This window comes from Microcaecilia unicolor, chromosome 1 (genome assembly GCF_901765095.1).
Source record: "Microcaecilia unicolor chromosome 1, aMicUni1.1, whole genome shotgun sequence".
NCBI lineage: Eukaryota > Metazoa > Chordata > Amphibia > Gymnophiona > Siphonopidae > Microcaecilia > Microcaecilia unicolor.
Window position 1 is genome coordinate 22,019,699 of NC_044031.1, and position 21,278 is coordinate 22,040,976.

Here is a 21,278-nt window from a genome sequence, read left to right on the forward strand (position 1 = left end):
TGAGTGACATTTGGTGAGTATGTACTCTTCCTTTCTTTTCCAATCATTTATTTATTTATTGCATCTGTATCCCACATTTTCCCACCTATTTGCGGGTTCAGTGTGGCTTACAATACATTGTGAATGATGGAAATACAATTTTTTACAACTCGGTTATGGATTACATTGTGAGGAGTTATGCGAAGACAAAGTCAGAGTATCGTTAAGGGAATAGAACAATGGAAAAGAACAATGGAACAATGGAAAGAAACAACGGGAAACAAAACAATAGTAGGAGAACATTCGGTATAACATTTTTCTGTGAGTAAAGGTATAAATGTAAAATTAAGGGGGATGAGAATTCAGAAGAGAATGTATTGATGCATTACTAACAGTGTGTGTGGACTTCATGTGTTTTGATCCTTTCAATAAATGTTATCAAAGAGATGAGTCTTCAATAATTTGCAGAAGTTGGTTAGTTCGTAGATCGTTTTCAGGTTGCGTGGTAGGGTATTCCAGAATTACGTGCCTCATATAAGAAAAGGTTGATGCTGGCACAGCTGAGGTTCACTAAAGATGTTATACAATGGTGACCACATGAATGACTGAGGGAGAAAAAATATTCTCACCCTCTCAGAGATGCACAACAATCCACCAATGACTGCTGCTGAATTTATACTGCGTTCCCTTTACCCCGTTTGCCTTCAATGTGGTTCATTTGGTGTGCTTTTGTGGTAGATTTGAAAGAATGAAGCTTTATTACAATCATGACATGTTTCTCTAGGGCAATTTATCTAAATGGATTTTATTGTGCATACTGAAGGAATAAACTTCACTCCTAAGCCAGGATATTTGAGTATGATCTCAGTCTCTCAAATCTACTACTGCAGTGTGGATCTTTTGGGGGTTTCTTAGGTCTCAAAACTGAAGTGAAGCTTTCATTACACTCAGCTTTTGATGTTTTGTAGGTCTGAAAGCTGTGTGAAGCTTTTATTACATTCAGTACATATAATGGTTTGTTTCCCTTGTGTATCTTTTCATGATATCTTAGAGATGAAAGGTGAGTGAAGCTTTATTACATTCAGTACATGTAAATGGCTTCTCTCCAGTGTGAATCTTTGGTGATATTTTAGATATGAAAGTTGGGTGAAACTTTTATTACACTCAGTACAAGTAAATGGTTTCTCTCCCGTATGATTCTTTTGGTGAATTTTCAGATGTGAAAGCTGCCTGAAGCTTTTATTGCACTCGGTACATGTAAATGGTTTCTCACCTGTGTGATTCTTTTGGTGCATTTTTAGCTGTGAAAGCTGCCTGAAGCTTTTATTACACTCAGTACATGTAAATGGCTTCTCTCCTCTGTGTATCATTTGGTGATATTTTAGATTTGAAAAGTAAGAGAAGCTTTGTTACACTCTGTACATATGAATGGTTTCTCTCCCTATGCACCATTTGGTGACATTTTAGCTGTGAAGATTGAGTGAAGCTTTTGTTACACTCAGTACATGTAAATGGTTTCTCTCCCCTATGCACCATTTGGTGACATTTTAACCGTGAAAGGTGAATGAAGCTTTTGTTACACTCAGTACATGTAATGGTTTTTTCTCCCCTGTGCCCCATTCGGTGATATTTAACTGTGAAAGTTGAATGAAGCTTTATTACACTCAGTGCATGTAAATGGTTTCTCTCCCCTGTGCATCATTTGGTGATATCTTAGATTTGAAAAAAAAGAGAAGCTTTTGTTACACTCTGTACATATGAACCGTTTTTCTCCTGTGTGGATCAACTGGTGATGTTTTAGATTCGAAATTGAGAGAAGCTTTGTTACACTCGATACATGTGAATGGTTTTTCTCCTGTGTGGATCACTCGGTGAATTTTTAGATGTGAAAAGCGAAAGAAGCTTTTGTTACACTCTGTACATGTAAACGGTTCTCTCCTGTATGGAGCATTAGGTGACTTTTTAGACTTGAAAATGAGCGAAGCTTTGTACACTGTGTACATGTGAATGGTTTCTCTCCCATGTGAAGTATTTGGTGATTTTTTAATCTTGAACACCCAAGCGAAATTTCTGTTATACTCAGGACATGTAAATTGTTTCACTCCATGTGGCTCATTTGGTGTCCTTTGAGCTCTGAAAGGTTCTTTGAAGCATTTACATGTAAATTGTTTGTCTCCAATGGTGCAGCAGTTGGTGTTGTTTTAGCTCTGAAAGCCAAGCAAGCTTCCTTACACTCAGTACATGTAAATGGTTTGCTCGTTTTGTCTTTTTTGTAACTTCTTTCTGTATTTGGAGCTTTGAAGACCAGGGGAAGCTCATCAGACCATGAGGACATACGAAACAGATACTCTTCTTAGATGTAATACATATAAATCCTTTCTGGTCTTTTTTTCTTTTCTCCTCTCCTTTCTCAAGGATAGAAGTCATGCTACTACTATTATTATTTTGAAAGGGTCTCTCTGCTAAGTGTCTCTGGTGCCCATGGATGTTACTAAGCTCCCTGCAATTTCTCTCATACTTTGGGACTCTATCTAGTGAGTCACCTGCAGGTTCTCTCTTCTCTTCTGCTTCCTGCTGCCCATTCCTCATCTTTCTCCTGTTCGGTCTCCCTGTGAAATATTCTCACAAACATTTTCTGATTGTCTTTGGATTTGTTCCATTGCTACAGGATCTTCTTGATTCTTTCTCTCTTCCTTCCTTGTGGGATCAGCTGATTTGCTGGATATAAACAAAAGATATTAATAATGGGTTAGAAGACAGATGTGGTTTCTAAAATATGGAGGAATTATATCTTAACATGATCATTTTCTTTCCTTTAACATCAGCAGATGAATCCAGAGACTTGTGGGTTGTGACCATCTACCAGCAGGTGCAGACAGAAAGCACTGAACTCTTATAGGACTGTATGCTCCTTGGTAAGTCAGTATTTCTCATAACAAAGCAGAAAGAATAAATAGTCATAATAGATCTCCCCTTCCTCACAGAGGAGGGAAAACACCAAAATAAGCCATTACCCTAAACAGAGAATAGACAAACCATGAGAACAGAACACTGAAGAAGGCTGAGGTTCTAAATTCATCTGCTGCAGTAAAAGGAAAGAAAGTTGCAGCAGATGAATCCAGAGCTTTATGGGATGCAGCAAAGCAGTCCTCAGGTCGGATGGGAATCTGAAAATCCCATGGCTGAAAGAAGAGCCTACACAGGTCACAACATCCAGATGATAATGTTTGGCAAAAGTATACAATAAGGACCATGTAGCTGCTTTACTATCAGGCTCATTTTCAAAAGAGATGGACGTCCATCTTTCGACATAAATCGGTACTTGGACGTCCATCTCTCAGAGACGTCCAAACTGGTATAATCGAAACCCGATTTTGGACGTCTCTAGCAAAAGTCCTTTGCAAGGACATCCAAAACTCAAGGGGGCGTATCGGAGGCGTGGTGAAGGCGGGATTCGGGCGTTCCTAAGACTTGGATGTCTTTGAGCCATAATGGAACAAAGCAAAGACGTCCAGGACTAAAACCTGGATGTTTTCACCTGGACCTGTTTTTATTACAAATAAAGCGCAAAAAGGTACCCAAAATGACCAGATGATCACTGGAGGGAATCGGGGATGACCCTTTCGTCACTCCCCCAGTGGTCACTAACCCCCTCCCACCCTCAAAAAACATCATTAAAAATATTGATTGCCAGCATCTATGCCAGCCTCAGATGTCATACTCAGGTCCATGACAGCGCATGCAGGTCCCTGGAGCAGTTCTAGTGGGTGCAGTGCACTTCAGACAGGCAGACCCAGGCCCATACCCCCCCCCCCCCCACCTGTTACATTTGTGGAGGAAACAGCCAGACCTTCAAAACCCACCAGAAACCCCCTGTACCCACATATAGGTGCCCCCCTTCACCCATAAGGGCTATAGTAGTGGTATACAGTTGGGGGTAGGGGTTTTCGGGGCTCAGCACACAAGGTAAGGGAGCTATGTACTTGGGAGCGTTTTATGAAGTCCACTGCAGTGTCTGACTGCTGTCCTGGCATGTCAGGGGGACCAGTGTACTACAAATGCTGGCTCCTCCCACGTCCAAACGGCTTGCATTTGGATGTTTTAGACTTGGACGTTTTTGGTTTCGAAAATTGCCAAAAATCAAAGACGTCCAAATCTAAGGACATCCAACTCCAAGGACGTCCTTGGTATTTTCAAAACGAAAGATGGCGTCCATCTATTTTTGAAAATGACTTTTCCCTGCCTCCGAATTTGGACATTTTACAAAGACGTCCAAATTTCAACTTAGACGTTTCTTCCGAAAATGCCCCTCTATGTCTGCAAGGGAAATTTCGCCCAAGTCGCTAGAGCCGGAAAGAAGGTATGCAGAGGCAATAGCCTTCTCAAGCCTGTGAGAAACAGTTGCCTTAGACGCTGTATGACCCCCGATTCAGGCCCGAAAAAAGAACATAAGCATTGCCATACTGGGACAGACCGAAGGTCCATCAAGTCCAGTATCGTGTTTCCAACAGTGGCCAATCCAGTACCTGGCAAGATCCCAGAACCCAGTGGATTTTTCCAAGTCTATCTTAATAATCTTATTAAAACCCTGCTAAGCTAACTGCTTTTACCACATTCTCTGGCAACAAATTCCAGAGTTTAATTACATGTTGAGTGAAGAAATATTTTCTCTGATTCATTTTAAATTTACTACTTACTAGCTTCATTGTATGCCCCCCATCCTAGTATTTTTGGAAAGAGTAAACAAGCAATTCACATCTACTTGTTCCACTCCACTCTGTATTTTATAGACCTCTATCATATCTCCATAGGCGGTCGGTGGCCCAACTGTTTGGGGAGGCTAAAGGGGGCGGGGTTAAGGGTGGTGCCAGGGGCGGGGCTTACATCCATAATTGTCTGCCAACACACAGGAAAACATAAATAAATAAAAGTAAAATAGTCACAATTAATACCTTTAACAATTCAACATCAGATCCTCCAAAATATTATAAAACCATGCCTGATGTTATGACAAACTAAAATTAATTTAAAGTGTTGATGTCACCTTAGTATGGCCAACACACAATCTCTCCACTGCAAAACACTATACACAATCTTGTGCAAAAACACACTCAGAAACTTACCAAACCATAACAACACTAATTCCAAGGCCAGGACGAGCTACAACCTTATGCGTGAAAAGACAGCACTGTAATTACACCAGGCTCTAAAACACCAACACACTACCTAGTGAAAAAAACAAAACCAAAAGGGCTGAATACTGCCCTTGATCACACATGAAAAACACATGACAACAGATATAACAAAAGGAACTAGAAATCAAAAGATATGAAGGCAAAATATTGAACTGGAAAACTACCTCAAGAAGTCAGACTCGGCATGCAGCAATACTAGAGAAATTGAAACTTACGTGCAAAATATCACAGATGCACATTTCCAAAAGTTGACATATTCCAATTAATACATTCTGAATAAAATACTTTTTTCTACCTTTGTTTTCTGAGCATTTAGTTTTTCTATTCGCTTTGGTCCCATGTCTTCTGTTTTATGGTGTCTTCTTTCCATTTGATATTCTTTCACTCACCATGTCCACCATCCTCCTGTGTCCTTATGCCTTCTGTCTAGCATCTGTGCACCCTGTCCCATCCTTCCTCCAGTTGCAGCATCTGCCCTCAAGTGTTCGATCCAGTCCTTAAATTCAGCAGTTTCCCCTCCATCCATATTCAACATTTCTCCTCACCCCTCCTTCATCCATCCATGTCCAGCAACTCTTCTCTCTCCCCTGCCCTCCCCTCCATTGCATCCATCCATCCGTGTCCAGCAACTCTCCTCCCTCCCCTGCCCTCCATCCATATCTAGCAAATCTCCTCTCTCCCCTGGTCGTTCCATCCGTCCATCTAGCAAATCTCCTCTCCCCCCTGATCCCTCCACTCATTCCATATCTAGCAATTCTCCTCCTCTCCCTGCCCTCCCCTACATGTCCAGTGATCTCTTCTCTCCCTGTCCCGTCTACCCCCTCTCTCCTCATCCTTTCCATCCGTTTTCCCCTCTTTATCTCCCCATCCTTCTGTCTTCCTCTTCCCTCTTCTCTCCATATCCTTCCATTCGTCTACCCCCCTCTCCCGATCCGGCCATCCACGTCTACCCCACCTCTCCCGATCCATCCATCCAGTGTCTCTCTCAATCCCCCTTCCTTCCATCCAGGTCTCCTCTCTCTCTCTACCCTTTTCCATTATCATGCCCCCCTCTCTCTCCCCATCCTTCAATGTTTCTCCTGCTGTTGTTTCTCTCCCTACCCTTCCTTCCAGCGTCTTCCCTCTTTCACCCCCCCCACTTTCTCCTCATTTTCAGCAGCTTTTCCCTTTCTCCGTGACTCCAGCCCTTCTCCATGTCCCCTCCTTCTCTCCCCATCATACCTGTCTAGTGCCTCCCGCTCCACCATCCACCAGGTATTAATTTGTTGGCCACTGCTGCTTCTCCTCTTGAGAAGCAGCGCCCCGACAAAAAAAAAAAAGGTAACACGCGTTACACGCCCCCAAAGCAGGAATCAGCTGGGAGACACCACGCAGCTGCAACCGCATTGGAGCCCCCAGGAGCGCTGGGCAGGAACTGCACCGAGTAGGTAATCACCTGACAGGGGCTGGCCCGCACACCGAGAACTGCAACGACCAACAGCTGGAACAAGCGCGGGGCTGTTCAGTAGCAGCTTTCCTTCAAGCATGGGCTGTCTGCACTGCAACCGCTCCTCTCTGTCCCCGGAGCAGAGCAGGAAATCGATGTCAACTTCCTGCTCCTCCAGGGGCAGAGAGAGGAGCAGCTGCAGTGCAGACAGCCCATGCTTGAAGGCTGCTACGGCCCGCTCTTGCTTCTTACATTTTTGTTTTGTCGCGCAACTCGTGCTGAAGAGGAGACTTTCCCGCTTTGGCGGGAGATGACCCGCCAAAGCGGGAGGTCTCCCGACTTGGCAGGTCTGGGTCTGTGTTGGGTGAGCGGGCGGGCCTCGGGCCTGGAGGGAAAGTGGCTACGTTTCGGGGCGGGGGGGGGGGGTAATGCCCATGGGCGGAGAAGGTCACACAGCTGGGCTGGGGAGGCTTAGCCTCCCCAAACCTCTCTTATACAGGGCGCCTATGCATATCTCCCCTCAGCCGTCTCTTCTCCAAGCTGAAGATCCCCAGCCACTTCAGCCTTTCCTCACAGGGAAGTCGTGCCATCCCCATTATCATTTCTGTCGCCCTTCTCTGTATGTTTTCTAATTCTGCTATATCTTTTTGAAAAGCAGTGACGAGAACTGCACACAGTATTCGAGGTGTGGTCACATCATAGAGCGATACAAAGGCATTATAACATTCTTAGTTTTGTTCTCCATTCCTTTTCTAACAATTCCTGACATTCTATTTGCTTTCATAGCCGACCTGTCAGCCGCCATGTTGACTGAGAGAGCCTAAGTCGGTTTGTCCTCCAGAACAGATTGAAAGGCTTGGAGAGAGTTATGCACTCTCTGAGCCCCAGCCAACTGGACAGGGTGTGGGCTTACCTGAGGTGATAAACATCGTAGTTTTGTTCTTTCTGCTCTTACGTTTGAGAGTAGAAGCCGGATAGAAAGTGTTGGGTTATTTTGGAGATGCGTTCTGCGAAAATCAATTGGCCATTTGGAACTTTTAGTAAAGAATAATGTATGCTTCAATGTTATTTGTAAATTGGTTGCTGCCTGCGCATATCATTTGTACCAATAGAATGTATAATACGGATACATACATATCTACAGGTGAGGTTTTTTGTTTTGTTTTGGGGGGTCTTTTGGAGAGACAGACTTTTGCTAAACTTTTACCAGGTTACTCTGTCCTGCTCATCATACAGATCATACTACACCTCTATTGAAACAGTACCATTGGTTGCCTGTGGAGCAAAGGATCATTTACAAAACAGCAGTATTGACTTTTAAGGCTCACCGATTATCCGGAATATCTAGCTAATCTCACCAACCCCTATACTCCAACCTGTATTTGGTGTTCTTTGAATGACCATCGTCTCGTCCTTCCTGGACAGAGACTCGCTCATTACAAATCGACTAGACGTTGAGCTTTATTCTCTCTCGCACCGTATATCCGGAATGGCCGACCGTTACATGTTTGTAGTATTCCTGAGTTTAAAAGCTTTAAGGCAGAGTTAAAAGCTTGGTTATTCCAACAGGCCTACAGGGGTCCAAATTAATTGGGTTGCCATGTCTTTAATGTCCTTTTTATGTTTTTCCTGGTCTTTAATTAGTATTCTTCCTCTCCCTCTTTTCTTTGTCTTTTGAGCCCTTGTTTCTTTTCTATCCATTAATGGCGCTCCTTTCCTTTCCATGATTTTGTGGTCCGCACACCACTTTTCTCTGTCTGTCAGAAAGAGCAGTTTAGCAAATTCTCAATAAACTATAAACTGCATAGCCTCATGTACAGGGAACGCTTTAGGTAGCTTCCAGTGTGATAACCATCCCAGGAGTAAAGACCAAGGGGTTTTGCGACTTCCAGCTATAAATATTCAGAGCTTCCAGAGCCTTAGTCATAAAGGAAGTTAATTCCTCCTTGGGGAAAATAATGTTAACAGCTGTAGGAACACGGTAGTCATTTAGGTTCAAAGTAGGTTACAAGTTTTAAAAATAAATAAAATCCTTCTCATCAGTTAATAGACTGCTTTGGAGAAGAGCTGTTAGGGATTACAAAGATAAAATTCGGGAGGCTAAGGTGTGGTATTTCGCTGCACAGATTGGGGGCATTAATTTACATATCCATAAACTATCAGTTGGTGCACAGAATCTTTTCCACCAATGAGGTCATAGGCGGTCGGTGGCCCAACTGTTTGGGGAGGCTAAAGGGGGCGGGTTGGGGGTGGAGCCAGGGGCGGAGCTTATATCCACAATTGACAACACACAGAAAAAAAATAAGTACAAATAAAAGTCACAATTACATAGTGACATAGTAGATGACGGCAGAAAAAGACCTGCACGGTCCATCCAGTCTGCCCAACAAGATAACTCATATTTGCTACTTTTTGTGCATACCCTACTTTGATATGTACCTGTGCTCTTCAGGGCTCAGACCGTATAAGTCTGCCCAGCACTATCCTCACCTCCCAACCACCGGCTCTGGCACAGACCGTATAAGTCTTCCCAGCACTATCCCCGCCTCCCTACCACCAGCCCCGCCTCCTGATCTTGACTAAGCTCCTGAGGATCCATTCCTTCGGCACAGGATTCCTTTATGCTTATCCCACGCATGTTTGAATTCCGTTACCGTTTTCATTTCCACCACCTTTTATTATAAATTTAATACCTTTTATTAAATTTAGATATTAGATATGTATCATATGTCAAAGGATAAAGTGGTTGCTCAAAGCCAGTAGCGTTCCTAGCCTCGACAGTAACCGGGGCGGATTGCCGATGCGCCTCCCCCCGGGTGCGGCGCCCCCCCCCCCCCCCAAAATGACACCCCCCCCGGGTGCAAGCCGCTGGGGGGGGGGGTGCCGCAGCGCGCGCCTGTCTGCTCCCAGTTCGCTACGCTCGCTAAATTCTCTCGTTCTAGAAATGTTAAGTAGTTCGCTGCAGCTTCCTCCCTCTGCCCCGGAACAGGAAGTAACCTGTTCCGGGGCAGAAGGAGGGAGCTGCTGCTGCAGCGAACAAGAGAATTTAGCGAGCGTAGCGAACTGGGAGCAGACAGGTGCGCACTGCGGCACCCCCCCCCCCAGCGGCGTGCACCTGGGGCGGACCGCCCCCACCCCTTGGTACGCCACTGCTCAAAGCATATACTAACCACAATCGCTCAACTGCAAACACTATGCACAGCTTTGTGCAAAAACACACTCAGAACCTTACTGTACCATAAATATTACACTGGGCAGAACCTAATACACCAATATACCACCCGTACGGAAAATGCAGACCGTCAACAATATGAAACAAGGGATCATATCATCACAATTCTCATATAGAGCCACAAAATACCCTAATTCATGTTTAATGTGGGATAAAATGCCATAAATAAGTAAATAAATATAAACTTTTAATGTTGAGCACCTGATTCTCAAAGTGGACATATTCCAAACACTATAATGAAATAAAATGATCTTTTCTACCTTTGTTGTCTGGTGACTTTGTTTTTCTGATCATGCTGGCCCAGTATCCGATTCTGCTGCTATCTGTCCTCTTCCTTTCCATTTATTTCTTTACTTTCCTCCTTTCTTCTTCATCTCTTGTCCTACATCCGTAAGTAAAAGCTGGGTCCTCCGCAGACTTGACTGTCCAGTGGATCCAGCTTCTGCCTATTTTCTCCATCCATGTGCAGTTTTTCTCCTCTTTTCCTTTTCCCTCATCTCATCTCCTTCCTCTCTCTTTCCCCCCTCCCCTCTATGTCCAGCAATTTCTCCTCTCTCCCTGGGCCCAGCCCTCCCATCCATGTCCATCCATGCTCCTCTCTCCCCTGCCCCCTCCATTCACCCATATCCAGCAATTCCCCTCTCTCCCTGAGCCCTGCCCTCCCATCCATGCTCCTCTCTCCCCTGTCCCCTCCATTCACCCATATCCAGCAATTCCCCTCTCTCCCTGAGCCCTGCCCTCCCATCCATGTCCCTCTCTCCCCTGCCCCAACTGCCCACCCCTTCTCCCCCCCCCAAGATCCCTTTCCTTTATTTTCCTTTTAAATTTACCTCCGAAGTTTGGCAGCGCAGAGTCAGTGAAAGCGCTCCCAGTGAAAGCGCTTCTCTTCGCTCAGTGACCCGCCTTCTTCTGATGTCATGATGTCAGAAGAAGGCGGGACACTGAGCGAAGGGAAGTGCTTTACTGGGAGCGCTTTTACTGACGCTGTCGCTGCGCTTCCAGACAGTGGAGGTAAATTTAAAAGAAAAAAAAAGGAAAGGGATCTTGGGGGACAGAAGAGGACAGGCAGTTGGGACGAGCGGTGAGCCCCGGGCGGAACTGGGTCGTGTGGCCGTCATCGCGTAAAACTACAGGTGACGTCATCAGGATCCGATCCTGCGGCTGGGGAGGCTTAGATGATGTCACCTACTGCAGGACAGAAGCAGGAAACACACTGACACCAAGGAGAGGCTTGAAACACATAGGAAGTGAGCACACAGGAAGGACAGACAGGAGCCATCTTGGAAGCTGGAACAGAACAGGCGTGAGCCATCTTAGATGCTGGCTCCCCAGAGAGGCATAGCCCACACAGGTGCCATCTAGTGAAGCAATCAGCAAACAAGACATAGACAGAACTAACACAGAAGCAGACAGAGGCCACCAGAAAGGTAAGTCTGAGGTGGGCACTGCCACAGACATGACACTTAAGGGGGGAGGTGTGAAGAAACAGTGGATTTTAAGCCTGTAAAATGGAATTATTTCTTGAAGTGTATTTCTCTTATTGGCCAGCAGGTGGCGCTTTCTTGTTGTAAAGCCCTGGCAGAGAAATGAATGTTATCTCCCTAGTTTTAGCACACAGATAGGAAGTAAGAAACTGTGTACTTCTGAAACTTGTTGTTCTGGGCTCTGATTCTCCCAGGAGCTCAATTCCACCAGAATATAATGGCTTTTGTCTCCAGTCTCAGTTTTGGGAGAGCAGAGGAGAGATCTCTCTGCCCTGAGACCCTGCTTCAGACTGTAACAGTATTTCCTAAGCTTCCCAGGTACTTTTTAGAAAGTAAACACATTTTTAGACAGTTTTATAATGAATCCATATTTCAGTTAACTGCTACTGTTTGCTGATTGCAGATTTTCTGTTCACTGTTCAAGTTTTGTGACAATAAACCTGTTAGTTTGTTGACTCTGCCACCTGGACTGATTAAGAATCCTGGTGGTTTTTGTGTTGAGTGTGTGGGTGCTTTCTGGGAACTGTGAGACCACTGGGAGAGTGGCCCCAGTAACCTAGAAACCATTGGGGATATTTTGAGAGTGGGAGACTCCAGAGGAAGTTGGGATCCAGTCGGTGGGAGGAGGGTGCTAGTGTAGAGTACATGCTCAGGAGCAGACCCTCTAAGTGGTCACAGGGATAACTCCAGGCAGGTGATAGGCATTCTGTGACAAACACCTATTCCTAAAACTTTCTCAGGCTTGTTGAGTGATATTGCCAACTACAGACCAGTTGCTTTCCATTCCCTTATTGGCCAAAGTGATGGAAGGAATTGTGGCAGCCCAGCTCTCTGACTACCTTTCTAGCTTTCGTCTCCTGCACGTATCCCAGTCTGGTTTCAGGCTGTGTTATAGTACTAAGACTGTTTTAGGCAACAAGGTCCTGGTTCTGCAATTGACGGGTCAAGCGCCTTTGATGTGGTGGATCATGATCTTTTGTTAAATTTACCAAACCAATTTGGGCTTTGTGAGAATGTCTAATCCTGGTTTCAGGGTTTCGAGATGACATCCAGGGAATTCTATATAGGATTAAAACTGGCAATGGTTTAATGGAATCCTGGGCCTTTGAATTTAGGCTAAAATTAAAATGAGAAGATGAAACTAATTTGACCATCATCCCTGCCATGGGCGTAGTTTGACTGTTTCATTTTTTTTTTTTGGGGGGGGGGAGGATAGATGGGGCGGAGCATATTAGCATATTCATTTGTGTGTGTGTGTGTGTGTGTATATATATATATAATAGAGGCCATGAAAAGGTGCAAACCATACATATTTCTAGTTTTAATATAAGCTATTTTGCTTCTCTTGAGCTGGGAGCAGACTTAAGAGAATTATAAATGTGCTTTTTCTGGTAAATACCTTTCTGAGGCTGTAGAAATTTGTGGTTTGACATTTTGGCCTGAGCTAACTTGTGATAAGTTGCTGGTCAGAAGCTAAGAGCCAGAGACTCCTATGACTAAGGACACCTGCTGTATCCAGATAAACAATCAGAAGGAGAAGTGAGTGGATGTGGGCAAACGTTGGGGCAGTCTAGGTTTCCTGGGCAGAGGTGTAGAGGTTAGGTGCCGAAGGCGACATTGAAGAGGTGGGCTTTGAGCAATGATTTGAAGATGGGCAGGGAGGGGGCTTGGCGTATGGGCTCAGGGAGTTTGTTCCAAGCATGGGGTGAGGCGAGGCAGAAAGGGCGGAGCCTGGAGTTGGCGGCGGTGGAGAAGGGTACTGAAAGGAGGGATTTGTCTTGAGAGCGGAGGTTATGGGTAAGAACTTAAGGGGAGATGAGGGTAGAGAGGTAAGGAGGGGCTGCAGATCGAGTGCATTTGTAGGTTAGTAGGAGAAGCTTGAACTGTATGCGGTATCTGATCGGAAGCCAGTGAAGTGACTTGAGGAGAGGGGTGATATAGTATATCGGTCAAGGCGGAAGATAAGACGTGCAGCAGAGTTCTAAACGGACTGAAGGGGGGATAGATGGCTAATTGATAGGCCAGTGAGGAGTAGGTTGCAGTAGTAAAGGCGAGAGGTAATGAGAGAGTGGATGAGAGTTCGGGTGGTGTGCTCAGAGAGGAAGGGCGAATTTTGCTAATGTTATAGAGGAAGACGACAGGTCTTGGCTAGTTGCTGGATATGCGCAGAGAAGGAGAGGGAGGAGTCGAAGATGACACCGAGGTTGCGGGCAGATGAGACGGGGACGATGAGGGTGTTATCAACTGAGATAGAGCATGAAGGGAGAGGAGAAGTGGATTTGGGTGGGAAGACAATAAGTTCGGTTTTGGCCATGTTCAGTTTCAGGTGGCAGTTGGACATCCAGGCAATGTCGGATAAGCAGGCCGATACTTTGGCCTGGGTTTCCGCAGTGATGTCTGGTGTGGAGAGATAGAGCTGGGTGTCGTCAGCATAAAGATGATAGTGGAAGCCATGAGATGAGATCAGGGAGCCCAGGGAAGAGGTGTAGATTGAAAAAAGAAGGGGTCCAAGGACAGATCCCTGAGGAACTCCAACAGAGAGCGGGATAGGGGTGGAGGACGAACCATGAGAGTGTACTCTGAAGGTATGATGGGAGAGATAAGAGGAGAACCAGGAGAGGACAGAGCCCTGGAACCCAAAAGAGGACAGTGTGTCAAGAAGTAAGTTGTGATTGACAGAGTCAAAACTTATGCTTATATGCATGACAGGCCCTGCCGATATAATAAGAATAAATGATAGAATTTGATTCATAACAGGAAACAGAATATTCTGGAAATATGCATTTTCAATAGGTAGGAAAGATAATTATAAATGAAGAAGGAAGAAAAAAAGTATTTAACAGGAAACAGAACTGAGGATGGAGGGCCTCAATGTGCCTACACTAGGAGATGGACATATTGATAGCTCCCAGGGAAAACTCTGTTTTTATTTGCTACATATTATACTGTATTGAGAGTTTATTTGTTAATATTTCAATAATTACTGATTGGCTTCTTTAACAATTTGAATAAACATTTATTACGTCTAATAGTTATTTCGTAGCCAGAGGTTTTCTTGCCTGGAGAGTAAAGATTTACTCTTTCAGAAGGTTACTTCTGTTGCAGAGGCAAGACAGAAGTGAACAATATGCAAATGAATATGCTAATATGGAGGAAGGAAGGAAGGAAGAGCTGGCTTTTTTGCGAATAACCATAATGAATATGTATAAGATATCTCATACATATTCATTATGGTTATTCGCAAAAAAGCCAGCTCTTTCTCCCTTCCTTCCTCCTTACCCAGAACTTCCTCTTCCTCTCCAGTAGTATTTCCCCACCCCCTTTCCCATACCATGCCAGTGGTGACCTTAGAAATGCATAGGCTCTAAATTTAGATCCTTCAAGAGGTAATGTGTCGTAGTTTAGGCTCTACTGATGTTTTGGTGCCACCTCAGTAAGGCCAACACACAATCTCTCCACTGCAAAACACTATACACAAACTTGTGCAAAAACACACTCATAACCTTACCAAACCATAACAGCACTAATTCCAAGGACAGGACGAGCTACAACCTTATGCGTGGCAAGGCAGCATTGTAATTACACCAGGCTCTAAAACACCAGTACACTACCCAGTGACAAAAGAAACCAAAAAGGGCTGCAAATACTACACGCTAGGCAGAATATTGCACCTTGATCACACATGAAAAACACATAACAACAGATATGACACAAGGAACTAGAAATTAAAAAAATATGAAGGCAAAATACTGAACTGGAAAGTTACCGCAAGAAGTCAGACTCGGCACGCAAAAATACTAGAAAAATTGAAACTTACATGCAAAATACCACAGATGCACAATTCCAAAAGCTGACATATTCCAATTAATAAATTCTAAATAAAATACTTTTTTTCTACCTTTGTTGTCTGATCATTTAGTTTTTCTATTTGCTTTGGTCCCACTGTCTTCTGTTTTATGCAGTGTCTTCTTTCCATTTGATATTTTTTCACTCACAATGTCCACCATCCTCCAGTGTCCTTCTAGTAACATAGTACATAACGACAGATAAAACCTGTACGGTCCATTCAGTCTGCCCAACAAGATCATCTGTAGCCCTGTCCATATCCTTCCTCCAGTTTCAGCATCTGCCCTCAAAGTGTTCCGATCCAGCCCTTAAATTTAGCAATTTACTCTCCATCCTTATCCACCATTTCTCCTCACTCCCCTCCCCTCCATCCATGTGCACGTACTTCCTCTGTCTTCCCTCCATCCATGTCCAGCATTTATCTTCTCTCCCTTCCCCTCCATCTGTATTCATCTCCTTCCTTTGTCTTTCCTTCCCTTCATCCTTGTCCAACATTTCTCCTCTCTTCCCTGCCCTCCACTCCATCCATGTCCAGCATTTCTCCACTCTTCCCTCCGCTTCACCCATTTGCATCTCCTTCCTAACTTCCCTCCCTTCCATCCATTCATGTCCAGGAACTCTCCATTCTCCCCTGCCCTCTCCTCCATCCACCCATATCCAGCAAATTTCCTCTCTCCCCTTGCCTCCCCTCCATTCATCCATCCATGTCCAGCAATTCTCCTCTGCCCTGCCCTCCCGCCATCCATCCATCCATGTCCAGCAATTCTCCTCTCTCCCTGCCCTCCCTTCCTCTCCTGTCCAGCAATCTCTTCTCTCCCCCTGCCCTCCCCTCCAGTGATCTCTTCTCTCCCCTGCCCTCCCCTCCCATTCATATCCAGCGATCTCTTCTCTCCCCCTGCCATCCCCTCCCAAGGAGAAACTCAGAAGGAACTGAGGCTATGCGGCCCATATATGGCAGATACACATGGAAATAACCTTGATGGTGAAGAGAGACTGCGGACCCTACAGAGTCCAAGATGTTCAAACAGAAATACGTGTTCAGAGAAGGAGGACACCAGGTGTTTCATACTACTTGTTTGCTACAAGGTTTTTGCACGCTGGGATCACGCTTTACAGATAAGGGATTAGCCAATGGTCACAAAGTGTGCATGTGAGCACAAGCAGGAGAGGATGATAGAATAGAGGAAATTGCCATTTTGTATACATATAAAAATAACATAATATTACTATATTGTGTAATGGAAGGAAACAGGAAAATCCATATATGAACATAAGTTAGTTTAGGAGAAATCACATGATTTAGGAGAAACGAAACTTACAACGGTATATATGTGATGGCTAGGAAGGTTTTGCTGAGCAGACCTTGTTATTTAGTCTTTGCACCTGGCTTTTCTGTGTGACAACCTGCTCCAGAGAAAACAATTATTTTGTATTGGCTTAGTGAGATACCAATAAAGAAGTTTACTGGTTGCACCTATCTCTAAGGCTGATTGTCTCTCTTATTCCAGCCTCTAGGGCTGAAGTGTTTTCCCCTCCCCAGGGACAAGGGGCAGGATTACACAACTGGTAGCAGCAGAGTCAACCCCTTCCAACATCCAAGTGGTCTCATAAGCAGGCAATGCTTCTGGAATCCTTTTTTTCTCCTTTTTTAAAAACTCTGTGAGGAAGGAGATAGAGGGAGAACGGACCTGGCACCACCAGGTGTATGCCCTAAAGCCGGCACCGCTTAGCCTGAGCACCCCCAGGCTCTACTGAACCAGGAAACCTAGAACAGGAGCCACAACACAGATGAAAGTAGGAGCTTGCAACAGACCGTTCACCACCTGCTGGAGATAAGACACATACCGCCTGATATTTTTAAAAATGGCCGCTAAAACGGCACTTAGGCAGTTAGCAGCTTAAAGATAGCCGGTTATATAATGCAATATAACCGTCTATCTGCTGATTTTCAAAGACAAACCAGCCAAGTTTGGTGGTCATATTTAGCCATCACACGAGTAGAATAACTTTGGCCGGTCTGACTTTAACCAGCCAGTGCTGAAATCAACTTGGCCAGTTAAAGTCGGACTGGCCAAAGTTAAACCGGATATTCAATGCCGATCACCGGAAACGGCCCAGCATTGAATATCCAGGTTTAGCATGGACAGTGGGAGACAGTTCGGCTTTCTTCCGCGGTCTGAATATTGGGTGGATACTGACTAGCCAAGGAGCTTACCACACTATAAGACAGAGTTCACTGCTCTCTATCTCCACCTGCTGGTAGATCTGAACAATGGCCAGATCACTGTGGTCAAGGAATAAGCCTTTATCCCCTGAAGCAGCTGTTGCAAAACAAGGACTCCTTGTCTGCTGGTCCTGTTCCTGCTTTTTGCCACTGCAGTTTTCCCTTGTTCCCAAATTGATTTGTCAATTGCCATAGTGGAGGTTTTTTTCTGACCAGTGCTGGCTGAGTGAAAAGACTTGCAATGTTAAGTGCATCTCTTGTTGGGCTGAGGTCTTTTTTCTCCACATTGGCAGAAATTGTAAGATTGGGAAAAGAGAATCTGCATGTAGACGTTTTGCAAGTTTTCAGATACTTAGTTTCTCGCTCAAGTGATATATGTATGGAGACATGTTTATACATAGTAACATAACATAGTAGATGACGGCAGAAAAAGACCTGCAAGGTCCATCCAGTCTGCCCAACAAGATAAACTCACATGTGCTACTTTTTGTGTATACCTTACCTTGATTTGTACCTGTCCTTTTCCGGGCACAGACCGTATAAGTCTGCCCAGCACCATCTCCGCCTCCCGCCACCGGTTCTGCCACCCAATCTCGGCTAAGCTCCTTAGGATCCATTCCTTCTGAACAAGATTCCTTTATGTTTATCCCACGCATGTTTGAATTCCGTTACCGTTTTCTTTTTCACCACCTCCCGTGGGAGGGCATTCCAAGCATCCACTACTCTCTCCGTGAAAAAATACTTCCTGACATTTTTCTTGAGTCTGCCTGTTAAATGTGTCTCAAAATAATTAAAGAAGAGTCATTTCTAAAGGGCTAGATAAGAATATAAAGGGTCTGAGATTCAGCTGCCCTTATCCAGGCAGGAGCAGTTCCTATACAAATGACTGAGTGAGCAGGAGTTACACCCAGATTTTCAGCAGCATTTACCCAGACAGTGTCACTGAAAATCTGGACGGACCGTCTTAGCATGATCTAGATAAAGGATAAGAACATAAGAATAGCCATACTGAGTCAGACCATCTAGCCCAGTATCCTGCTTCCTGCAGTGGCCAATCCACGTCACAAATACCTGGCAGAAACCCAAAAATAGTAGCAACATTTCATGCTATCAATCCTGGGCCAAGCAGTAGCTTCCCTCATGTCCACCTCAATAACAGACTATGGACTTTTCCTCCAGGAATTTGTCCAAACCTTTTTTAAACCCTGATACGCTAACCGCTGTTACCGGCAATGAGTTCCAGAGTTTAACAATCATTTGAGTGAAAAAATATTTCCTCCTATTTGTTTTAAAAGTATTCCCATGTAATTTCATCAAGTATCCCCTGGTCTTTGTACTTTTTGAATGAGTGAAAAGTTGATTCACTTCTACCTGTTCTACACTACTCAGGATTTTGTAGAGTTCAAGCATATCCCCCCTCAGCCGTCTCTTAACTAATCTTAGCTAGAGTGACTGTTTATGATAATATAATATGATAGTCAATGAAACTATAGATACTTTAGGTGATCATTTTCTGGCCTCCTAGGAGAAGGCCTATCTTATAGTCTTAGTCCTGATTATTTTATTATTTTTTTTATTTCCCACATTTGATATACCACAAATAGATCCAATCACTGGCAACTAAGCAGTTAACAAAACAAATCAATGATTCAGTACTGAAGCAGAGGGGATAAACAAGGAAAAGTAGGTGAGAGAGGGCAGGAGAAAAGGCAAGGACAGAGAGAAGGAGAAGAATTAAGTAAAGAGAGGCGAAGGAGGAAGAAAAGAGGAAGGTTTTATGAAGAACCTTGAAAGACTGTAGGGTGGTGGCAGACCTAAGGGAGGGGGAGGGTTATTCCACTTAAACAAATTAAGGTAACTGAATGCAGTGTCACCTGAAAGTGAAAGGCGAAAGACAGAAGGGGAAGGGATACAGAGGAGACTGCCAGAAGAACGAAGGGAGCATGAGGGGGTGTAGGAGATCAGAAGTTTGTTCAGATAAAGTGGTGAAGAAGCTTGGCACTTAAAGACAAACATAAGCAATTTGTAATGAATGTGTGAGGAAACAGGGAGCCAGTGCTCAAGATGAAGAAGTGGGGTGAAGTGATTGAACTGGTGAGCACAGCGGATGAGTTTAACTGCTGTAGACTGGACTAACTGTAGACATTTCAGCGATGAGAGAGGAGACCAGCACAGAGAGAATTATAGTAGTCAAGGTGAGAGATTACAAGAGTGAGAATAAGAGCGCGGATGGAGCAAGGGGAAAGAAAAGAATCGAGCAGGAGAGGGGGAGGAGTCAAGATGGCGGCAGTTCTACACAGGCTGATCCCTGATGCTGTTTGCTTCTGATTTCTTCGTTACTGATGCTGTACACTAAGAGGAAAAGGGTAGCTAGGACTCTGCCCCCACTGGGTCCTATTGTGTTCCTGACACAGCTAAGGATTGAGTATTTCACTGTCGGGTCCCCAAGGACAGATGCTGGGAGTGCAAGTTCAGCTTTAGAGGAAGGCGGAGGAGCATCTACCCCGTTGGAACATGAAATATCTTTCTCCCCCGGTTGCAGGCCTCCTGCTGTGCCCAGCAGCAAGAGCGGCGGTTCAGAGTGTATCGACTGCTAGAGACGGGTTAGCGTCGGTTGCACTAGGTCAGGTTGGAACGTCAAGCGGAGAGCTGCTGGTGGCCAATTAGAAGCCCTTGTGGCAGTAACTTTGGAGTCCATCTGGAGAGCATGACAAGCTGTGAATTTAACTGTTACGAAGACGTCGACTGAGGTAACGACTTTGGTTGGCAAATTTGATTCCTTGAGCAAGATGGTGGAAAGTTTCAAAACTGATTCTTTGGGTCAAATTGAGCAAGTTTAGAGGTTAAGAGCCTGCAAGCATTTTAAAATGCAGCAAATGTGGATAGACTGGTTGTCCTTGGAAAATTACAACAGAAGACTGAATTTGCATATTCTGAATTTTCCTAGGACTCTGGCTACCATGGATATCTTTAAAAAATATCTAGATGAAATATTGACGTTTTCTTCTACTACTACTACTTATTTTTCCAAGGATAATGCAGCTTGTAGAATTCAACACAAGCCTGCATTATTTGATTTACATAATAATGAGGTGTTTTGCATATATTTGTACTCATTATTATGCAGTCCCCAGTGATTTACACTAACATCTGTTATGGTAAAATAACACATGATTTGCCATTTAACACATGTTAAAGGACAAAAATCATGCATTATTTTCTGAATACACATAGGTATCTACCCCCTAAACATTGCCACTGTGCAAATAACTGTCTTTCCCCTAGGATCCATGAATTTCTTCTCCACAAACTCCTCCAGTATCAACCAACCCTAAAACCTGAAAACTGGAATGGGGAACCAAACCCATGTCCATGTGCATGACAGGGTGCATTAACAGGCCAATGCTCAAAAGTCGTCGCTAACATCTGAGTACTGTAAAGCTACCGCTGAACATACTGAATGTGGAACAGTGATCAATGCTCAAAGGAAATTGCATGCAAATGAAATACGCAGGAAGCCTACATGCAGCTTGGTAGAGAAAGCACCTAGCACATGCGCAGAACTGTCTCACTGTTATGTGTTGATGTACTGCACACGTCCAAGAAAAAAGCAGAATGGCAAGAACTGCATCATAGGCGTGCATCCAAGGTGTCTACTGTAAAATCACGCTGTACGACACTGAAGTGTAGTAAAGTGTCACAGATGTTTTAAAAACCTGGTACTTTTATTACCAGCCTCTTTGTTCTACATGGAATGTTGCTAGTGGAATAGCAACATTCCATGTAGAATCTCCAATAGTATCTATGTTTGAATTCCATTACCATTTTCATATATGTTCCTCGAGTGTCCCCTAGTATTTGTACTTTTGGAATAAGTAAAAAAATGATTTTA

At 44.3% G+C, this 21,278-nt stretch overlaps 1 protein-coding gene across 1 annotated transcript in view; it reads right to left on the minus strand.

Moving 5' to 3' along the window:
• The window catches only part of LOC115463276 (zinc finger protein 271-like), a 972,359-nt gene that overhangs the window by 907,051 nt on the left and 44,030 nt on the right, over window positions 1–21,278 (minus strand). The window lies entirely within an intron of this gene.